General features: G+C 28.5%; 1 pseudogene; it reads right to left on the bottom strand.

The window, feature by feature from the left end:
* Positions 1-6,299: 6,299 nt before the first annotated feature.
* On the bottom strand, positions 6,300-7,622 carry LOC111899542 (uncharacterized; annotated as a pseudogene).
* Between the last annotated feature and the right edge of the window lie 1,968 nt (positions 7,623-9,590).

Below are 9,590 nucleotides of genomic sequence, written 5' to 3'. Positions count from 1 at the left end.
ATGAATGCTAAGGATCGAAATTTAGGGTTTATGAGATATGGAGGCTGGTAAAGAGGCTAACCCTAGGGACTTAAGGAGTTTATATAGGGTGCAACACCGTAAAATTAGGGTTTCATTAAACCCTCGTACGCCCAACGTAATGCTCGTACGCCCAATGTACGGGGCTCGAATTCACAATCAAACTGCCCCCTTAGTACACTAAGCGTACCATGTGGTGCGCCCCGCGTACTAGCTTCTCAGCTAGTACGCTATGCGTACCCAATGGTACGCCACACATATTAACCTCAAGGACCAAATTGCAATATTTAAAATAAAAAGCACTAAAATGACACATACCCAATTCAAGTGTTACAGAGAGCATGCGAAGCTCTTGGTATCCGACACTCTCCATCCATATTGATTTATTTATTTTTTATATCTGGTAATTGGTTATCAAAAATAGGGAGAAAATATAATGTTAGCATCTGGATCCAATTTTATGATTGTTTGAGATTGGAATTTCGAGACTTCTGAAAACGATGATTTATTTAGTGATGTAACGTGTCATTGATTTTTGGTCACCATGATCAAATTTTTGGCTTCACTAAATGTTTCCCAGATCCAAATTATTTATTATTCAGACTCTACTTCATAATGTTTTCATGTTTTAACAGATTATTCTTTTGAAGAATTTTTAGTGTTTTATGATTCAAGAACTATAGATGTTTCATAGTTCTTGAAGCAGAAGTGTTTTTTTGATTGGATCTTCAACTTGATCATTGTGCTTTTGATGAGTTTGAAGATTTGGATCCTATTTTTCTGCCTCAAAAGTGGTGACCTTGAAGTCGAAGACCTTTACCGATTAGAGATTCATGGCCAGCATCACAGATCACAGACACTTCAAAGTTTCAGATACATTTCAAAATTTGGTTCTTATTATGTATTATTTTTATTACCGCACTTGCTAGCCGGTTACCATGTATTTTAGCTTTTTGTCACTATATTTGTATCCCTCATTATTTACGAGCATTTAGGGAGAGATTGTTGGAGCATGAAAATTCTCTACAAATTATGAGTGATAAATTGGGTTATTTTATTCTCTTTTATTGTATTGTAAGTTACATCTCTCTATAAATAGAGTGGGATGATCATTGTTTTATGTGTGCACCTAAAATATAGTCATCTAGTTAAAGAGAGTATGATGGGATATCTCTCACCAGTTGTTCTTCATTTTCATATTGTAACTCTTTCTTTCTAATAAAATTATTGGATTACTCATCTCATTGTGTTCTTAATATTTTTATTATCCTTAAATCTCAAGATCTTATTATTCCGCAAAAGCTGATCATCAAAATGGGTTCGTACATATGTAAAGGGAGTATGTCATGTGTATCTTGTGCACACTCAACGTACTTTTGACTTGTCTTGATTTTAATAACAAAAATGGATAAACTTTATACATGACGACTCGGGCATTACACTGGTATAAGAATCTTGTTTATATTGATTTTTAATATATTGATTTAATATCTTTAATGGGTTTGGTCAATGTAGTAATTCAAATCTTCATTTTCATCGCCAAAATGGAGTTAATAAATAACAATTAGTCAATATAATTATAAAAAAATTGTTATCGATAGTTTTAAAGTGAACATAATATTAGTAACAAGTTGTGTGATTCATTCTTAAAAGAATGAAAACAAATGCAAAAAATTGGAATAATAAGAAATTTAGCATATTTTAAAAAAAATGTTACCAAATTCTTGTAAGAATGTGAAAAAAAATATATAAAAAAATTAACATACTCTACAAGAATGTGATCGGATTCAATAAGAATGAAAAAAAATACCAAATATGAAAAAAAAAATCCGTAAATCAATTATTATTGTGATATAAACAAAAATTCTAGCAATTCTTTCCGAAAGAAATAAAATTAATTACATAAGATAGAGTAATAAAACAAAAACAATAAAGTCTCTGATATGAAATTTTAATATTAAACTAAACGGTCTTTGAATCTATAAAAAAGAGATATCATGATCTTTGGGATAGGGATTTTGAGCATTAAATATAATGAGAAACTTAAATTTGAACTAAAACTTAAGTATCAACACTCATTTGAAAGAGTTTCTAATGAATTTATTATGCCTTTTTGTTGAACTCGATGGGTTCTTGTTTTTTGGGTTATTAAAAGAATCATTTTCATTTGATTGCTATACTCTAAATAAAATAAATAAAACCAATAATCACCAATAACCGGTAATAACAACCATGGCATATATTCACTTCACTTAAATAGAAATAGTAGACTTGGGCCTCCAATTCAGTAACCTTATATATTCACTTCACTTAATTAGAAATTAGTAGACATACGCCTCCAATTCAGTAACCTTGTAACCTCTATACATAACACCACGCCTCTTCAACAAACAACAAAAACATTGAATCATGAACCAAATTACACAACAAAAACATTAAGCCAAAATCGAATTAAACCCCAAAATCTATTAATAAGAAAAAACATTAGACCTAAATTAAATTAAACCATCAATTGAATTCAACCTATTTCGAATTACACTTATTAAATAAAAGATGGTGAAGCAGGGGCGTCAGCGATTGTGTATGATGGCAAGGGTTTGAGAAGGTTTGATGTCGGTAAAAGTTTGGCCGACGTGTAGTCACCTACTACCATAGTTATAGGAAATCACAAAAAGCTACCATATTTATAAGGAATTTGTGTTAGATAATAAATAATTTAATTAACATAATTCCACAATTACCATATTAAATAATTGGTCTACAATTAATTATACATTCATTATATATATATATATATATATATATATATATATATATATATATATATATATATATATATATATAATATATAGGTTCAGGTTCATTTGAGACCATTCTAATTTTGTGAGACAATGAGACCAAATCTAAAAATATTTTTAAAATGCAAAATAAATGGAAAAATCCAAAAATTCTTTTTTTAAATATTATTTACGGAACTTGAATTAACTAAAAAAAATAAAAATAAATAAATAAATAAAATCCCGTTTTTTTTTTGAAAAATACGTGAAATATTCTAATAGAATATTACACTGTACATATTCTAAAAATAATTTTAAAATACAAAATAAATGGAAAAATCTAAAAATTCTTTTTTACAAATATTATTTTCGGAACTTGAATTAACTAAAAAAAATAAAATAATAAAATAAAATAAAAAATCCCGTTTTTTTTTAAAAATACGTGAAATATTCTAATAGAATATTACACTGTACTTATTCTAAAAAATAATTTTAAAATGCAAAATAAATAGAAAAATCCAAAAATTCTTTTTTTAAATATTATTTTCAGAAATTGAATTAACTAAAAAAATAAAAAAAATAAATAAAAAAATACGTCTCACGGTCTCACAAAATTAAGTCGTCTTACATGAACCTAACCCTATATATATATATATATATATATATATATATATATATATATATATATATATATATATATATATATATATCATTATCATTATATACTTATAAAGCTAGCATTTTTTCTTTCACCACATTCATTTGAAACTCCCATTCATTTTTCCTTTCACCACATTCATTTGAAACTCCCATGACTTTTCAATTTCTTTCTAATAATGATCATATATTGGTTAATAAGGTTAAATAAATATAAAACCTAAAATGTAATCATATATAAACTAAATTTCAATATTAAAAGAATATATTTTCTTCTACTTATAAAGTTACTATAAAGTTATGTTTTTAACTTTTAATACTTAATTTATTAGGTCTAATATGTTGTTGTATGTAAACCATTATCATTTTAAAGCTACAACTTTTGAACAATTTATATAAAATACTTAAATTGTTAATTTAAATATAACCTTATAGGATCAACTTAAATATAAATTTTAGTTCAACTTAAACAACCTAAATAATATTTTATAAATAGTTAAAAGTGATAAATTGTGGTATCTTTCAAATAATGATTATAAGTTGGTTAATAGGTATATGTTAATCTCCAATAAATATGTGTTCCTGGTTATTTTTTTATTGTTTCCTTTTAAGAAAAGGAAGGAGTGAATTTTTGTCACAAAGAACTTTCATGGATGTGTTTTCAACTTGTAATGGTTTTAAGATTTCATACTGTTTGATAAACCTTACTTCATAAAGAGTAATAAAGGTAATAATGTAATGAACGGACATTGGGATCCTTAAAAAAAATAAGGATTTAACTCCTAGAATTATAGTGGATCATATTGAAGGGGTTTGAACCCAAGATTCTCAACTAGAAAGAAACAAATGGATTTAGTTAAAACCAGTGAATTTGAAGCATTAAAATTTCATTATTATTATAATAATCGAGTTTATGAGGATTAAAAAAGATTGTTCACAATAGACCCATGAAGTATTTCTCAATTACTTCACTAAGTTAATCGACTTCAGTTCAATAGTTTTTGATTTATAATAACTTGATGATCAATTGTTTTCATATTGTTTGAAGAATTTTTTATCAAATTTCTTGTTATTCCACCATATAATAGAACGTATCACCATTTTAATCCGTTTTTCAAAGAAACAACCCCATCAGTTCAATTATGGAATCTTTACCATATGTTAGTTTTAATAGTTGGAAAGTTCTTAATGATCATGTAGTAGCTATTAGTGCCTAAAACATGCACATGTTAAGAGGCCTATTAATAGTCATCCACTTACTTTTTTGAGATTAATGAGATTTGGCTATATTAGCTTAATAGAGCATATTAGCATTGAAGGAAAACATTCTAGAAATAAAGAACCGAACCAGATATGGTTTCCACATACCGGTTATATCACCATCTATTGTTTAATAGTTTGTGGCTACTTGAAGACTCAAACTCCCAAGAATATACAACTTGACCTGAGATGTAAAAAAGATTGTTTCCAAGATGGTCAAAATGTCTTTGATTTTTTATATGTGTAAAGTAAATTACCAACCAAAGAAATATATATAAAGAAAAGGGATTCCGTCAAGATCGCTAAAGTTTTTTTTGGTGTTTGTAGAGACACTCTTTGACGAATTTGTTCCGATTCATTTATTTGGGTACCAAGCAAAGGTAATGATGGTCCGTAATCAACGCCTCTTATGTATATTATCAATGAGATTTGAGTTAATGGAGATTAGACTTTGATTAGATTAGTTTCTTGATCTTAAAATCGAAATATTCTCAAAAAAAATAAAAAATAAAAAATAAGCCGTTATCTTTTTTTTTTTCAGCTAACATCTTGTCATATGTTGCCAAATTTCAGTGAGTGCCGGTGAGAAAACATTAGTCTTGATATATTATAAAGCACACTTAAATTTTTTGAAATGAACGGCTAAAAGCACTATATATATATATATATATATATATATATATATATATATATATATATATATATATATATATATATATATATATATATATATATATATATATATATATATATATATATATATATATATATATATATATATATATATATATATATATATACTTCCATTAATTTGTTTATTATAGTGTCCTACTTTCATTTCCTCATATTGCAATATTATACATAATTATACACATCGAGATTTGATGAATTGAAATGAGTGGCTATTCAAACAATACTTGTGTATGATCTTTAATATTCTCATAGTTTCATGGTTTGTAAATTTGGTCTTTTAACTATTGCTATAAAATTTCCATTTAATTTGTTGCTAATCATAAAATGTATTTCAAGCAGTTAAAAAGATGAACCAAGTTAAGCTCTTTGACTGTCTGATTTATGCCTCTTGCTAAAAAATGTAGGTAAATTTCTTCTTTTGACATTTGTAATAACTGCATGCTATAGAGTTATGCTTTGATAATTTTTTTTCCATCATGGGTGAAGTAGTGTGTAGATTAATGATATTTATGCCAATTGTCATGCTGACATGGTTCCCTTCATATCATAGCTCCCAAACAAGGTTGTTGTTCAACCATGCCTTCATTAAAGGTATCTAAATTTTAATGATTAATGAGGAAACACACGGAAAGGGCTAAACCTATTTGATGGGTTATTTGTGTTTTATAGCATCATACTCTTATTTCTTGTTATCAACGATTATACTATCAAATTTTACTTATTAAGGCTTTGTATAATGAAATCAAATATGGCATTGTACTTTCAAATACCTAACTTATCCTCTGTGTGAAGGAGCTACTAGATTTTCAGGGCGGGTCGTGCTGAGCACGGGCCTCTAATAAGCTCTTTTCAAGTTCATTGTGACTTGATGATATTAATGAGCATACAGAAAAGTATACAACAGTATTATGATATTTTGAAAAGAGCAGTATGAAAATTTGTATGTATGTATTGAAGAGGCAGGAACTACAAATTCAATGAAAGAAAAAGAGAAGTTACAAACAATCTACCTGTTGTTAAGACTTAAGAATACACTTTGATAATCAAAAGGAAAATGGTTGTTATTGGGTTTTAAAATGTAATGTTTCAAACACGCTCATAAAGACCCAACATGTGACCATCAATACACCGCATTGCAGCAACCTGCCAACAAAAGCAACAATCTTTTGAATCTTAATATATTATTATTATTATTATTATTATTATTATTACCTTCCCATGGACCTCATATTTGATAGGCCCATCCATCTCTGCACCTAAAGCCATGAGTTTAGTCACCGTGTTGTTAATGTCGGTCACACTGAATGATAACAGTGATGAGTATCCCTTCTGAACCTCAATCTCACTGTAGTGTATATATACAGAAGAACTCATATCGCCATGTAGAATCAAAAGGGTGTGTGTGTGTGTGAGAGAGAGAGAGAGGATTGAAAGTGACCTGGAAGAATGCATGAGAGCAAGCTTGAGAGGGCCGGATTCAAGTTCAACCTACCGGAGAGTACACACATTTATGGTGAAATCAAGGCCTTCTTTGTAAAATTTTGCAGCTTTTGGAACATCTTTATGCAGTTGCAGTATCCACCTGAAGGAGGCGGAAGCAGCCACCATGTTCTTTCTATATCTCACGCTTCTCCTATGTCCCAAGGAAGCTGCACCACACCCACCACATAAGGGGAAAAGGGGTTATATAGATTAGAAGTTGAAGATCAGAAGATGTAACTCTGTTATGTATATAAAAAGAGCATCTTTATGAATATGAATCACATACGCCACTATGTCATTTAGGGGACATTGTATATACTAATTGGGATACTTGAATGAGAACAAAAACTAAAAGAATTCACAAAAGTGCTTCCAACTAGAAGACTAGGCATGCTTGAGGATTAAGTAAAAGTATTGGTGTTAAAAGGAACAAAACATCAAACACCTGGTAGGCATTCATAAACTTGAATGAAAACAAAAAACTGTAAGAGCCAAAACAACCGGATGCTAAAGAATATGGATCCCAACTTAAAAGGAAGGCAGAATCAGAACTAGAAATTAATGGTGGTAAGCCACTCTGATAACATAAAGATAAAATATTTAGAAATGAGAAGCTATGTATTACAGCAAAACTATGAAGAACGCGGAATCAGAACTAGAAATTAACAAATGGTGAAACATACCCACCGCCTGATATCAAAATTAAATTACGCAAGCAGTTTTATCAATGAACTCGTATACGTAGACCTAAACCTAATTAACATACCTGGTTCAAAATCCGAGCCTGCTGAGCTGATCGGTGAAGAAGAAGAAGAAGCCTCGTCATCGATGAAGAATCAATAATTCGATATAATTTATTTGGCCCAAAGCCCAAAACATTTAACTAAATCTAACTTATGGGCTGTTTCATAATTCAAGTAAGTATTAACAAGTGAAATACATTTAAATCATGCATTTAAATGCTGTTAGGCAGGATCTGAATTTTTAAAAGGTTTGAATTTCTAAGAGAGTTTGAATTTTTAAGATTTGAATTTTCAAATACTGTTTGATTAAAACCTCTAAATTACAGTGCTGAATTATAAAAATGACAATTTTATCCTTCTATGTATTTTAGTATTTTAACAAATTCAGATGTGTATTTTAAGAGGGTAAACAAACCATATCTGAATTTTTAAGAGGTTAACAAACAGGGCAAACAAAAGTTGCTTTTATTATAAAACAATTCAATTTCCTTAGTTTTTATTATAAAACAAATTACTTTACAGATTCTAAAGGTTCAAAACGTTATTCAGATTTCTAAATAAGAAATTGATTTCAAGAATCCAAATTACCACATGGAATGAAAGATACAGTAGGACACATATTCTAATTCTAAATAAGAAATTGATTTCAAGAATCCAAATTACCACAGGGAATGAAAGATACAGGGTCACAGGGAACGATTGAAGAGAAAGATACAAGTAGTGATCGATTACATATGATCAATTTCAAGAAAAATGAAGAGAAAGAAAGATGCGATCGAATGATCGATTACCTGTGATTGTTTCTTGTGCATGAGCGTCACTATGTGGCGTCGATCGAAGACAAAGTTGTTCGATTTGTGGGTTGCGTATCGTCTGTCGTTGCCCGTTGGTCGCACTATTGTCTATCGCAGGCTCGTAGCTTGCGATTTGATTTCAGTCGATTTGGAATGTCGACTCGGCAATTTGGAATGTCGGCTGTAACCTAGAAGAGTAGAAGACGAAGAGAAGAGTGAGAAGTGTGATTTGTGAACGAGTTTTGTTAGGGCTGAAGTGTAATATATATATATATATATATATATATATATATATATATATATATATATATATATATACTAGGTGTGAGACCCATGTATCACATGAGTTTATTTTAAAAAAAATAATATAAAATTCAAAATATTTGAAAAGTTTGAATTTATAAGAAAAGTGAGAATTAAATTATAAAAATTAAAGTGTTTTTTTTTCTCTTTTAAATTTAAACGAATAATTTAAATAAATAAATAAAGAAAATTAATGAAACTTAATTTTGAAATTAAAAGAAAAATCCATTAATGAAATTGATATGCATTTATTATTAGATTAAATAATATTTGACATTTAATAAAATAGAAAAAATCATAAAATGACAAGTAAAATAAAAATTAATTTAAAATTACATGTGGCAAATTTGATGAGAGTATGACAAGTGGCAAAAAAATCTTCATTTATTAGAGTATATATATATATATATATATATATATATATATATATATATATATATATATATATATATATATATATATATATATATATATATATATATATATATATATATATATATATATAACACAATGGATACGAACAAAGTTGAATTCTTTTCCATGGTTATTCTCCCGATGGTCGGAAAATATTTTACGGACCGATAATTTTTCTCTCAACTTTTTCAGTTATGATACTATGGAAACATCATTTTCTTCTTTCAATCTAGAGTAAATTACACGAATGGTCCCTATGGTTTGGGGAAATTTGCGCGTTTGGTCCTAATTTATTTTTTTTAACTCGGCAAGTCCCTAGTGTTTGTTTTTGTCATGCACTTGGTCCATACTATTTGTTTTTGTTACGCGCTTGGTCCTTATCTTACCTAAAAAAGTTATTATTTAAATAGAGAAAAATGATGGGGTAGCTAAGGCAAGGTAAGGGGATG

Source organism: Lactuca sativa, chromosome 5, assembly GCF_002870075.4.
Source record: "Lactuca sativa cultivar Salinas chromosome 5, Lsat_Salinas_v11, whole genome shotgun sequence".
Lineage (NCBI taxonomy): Eukaryota > Viridiplantae > Streptophyta > Magnoliopsida > Asterales > Asteraceae > Lactuca > Lactuca sativa.
This window is presented reverse-complemented; position numbering and strand designations above follow the sequence as displayed.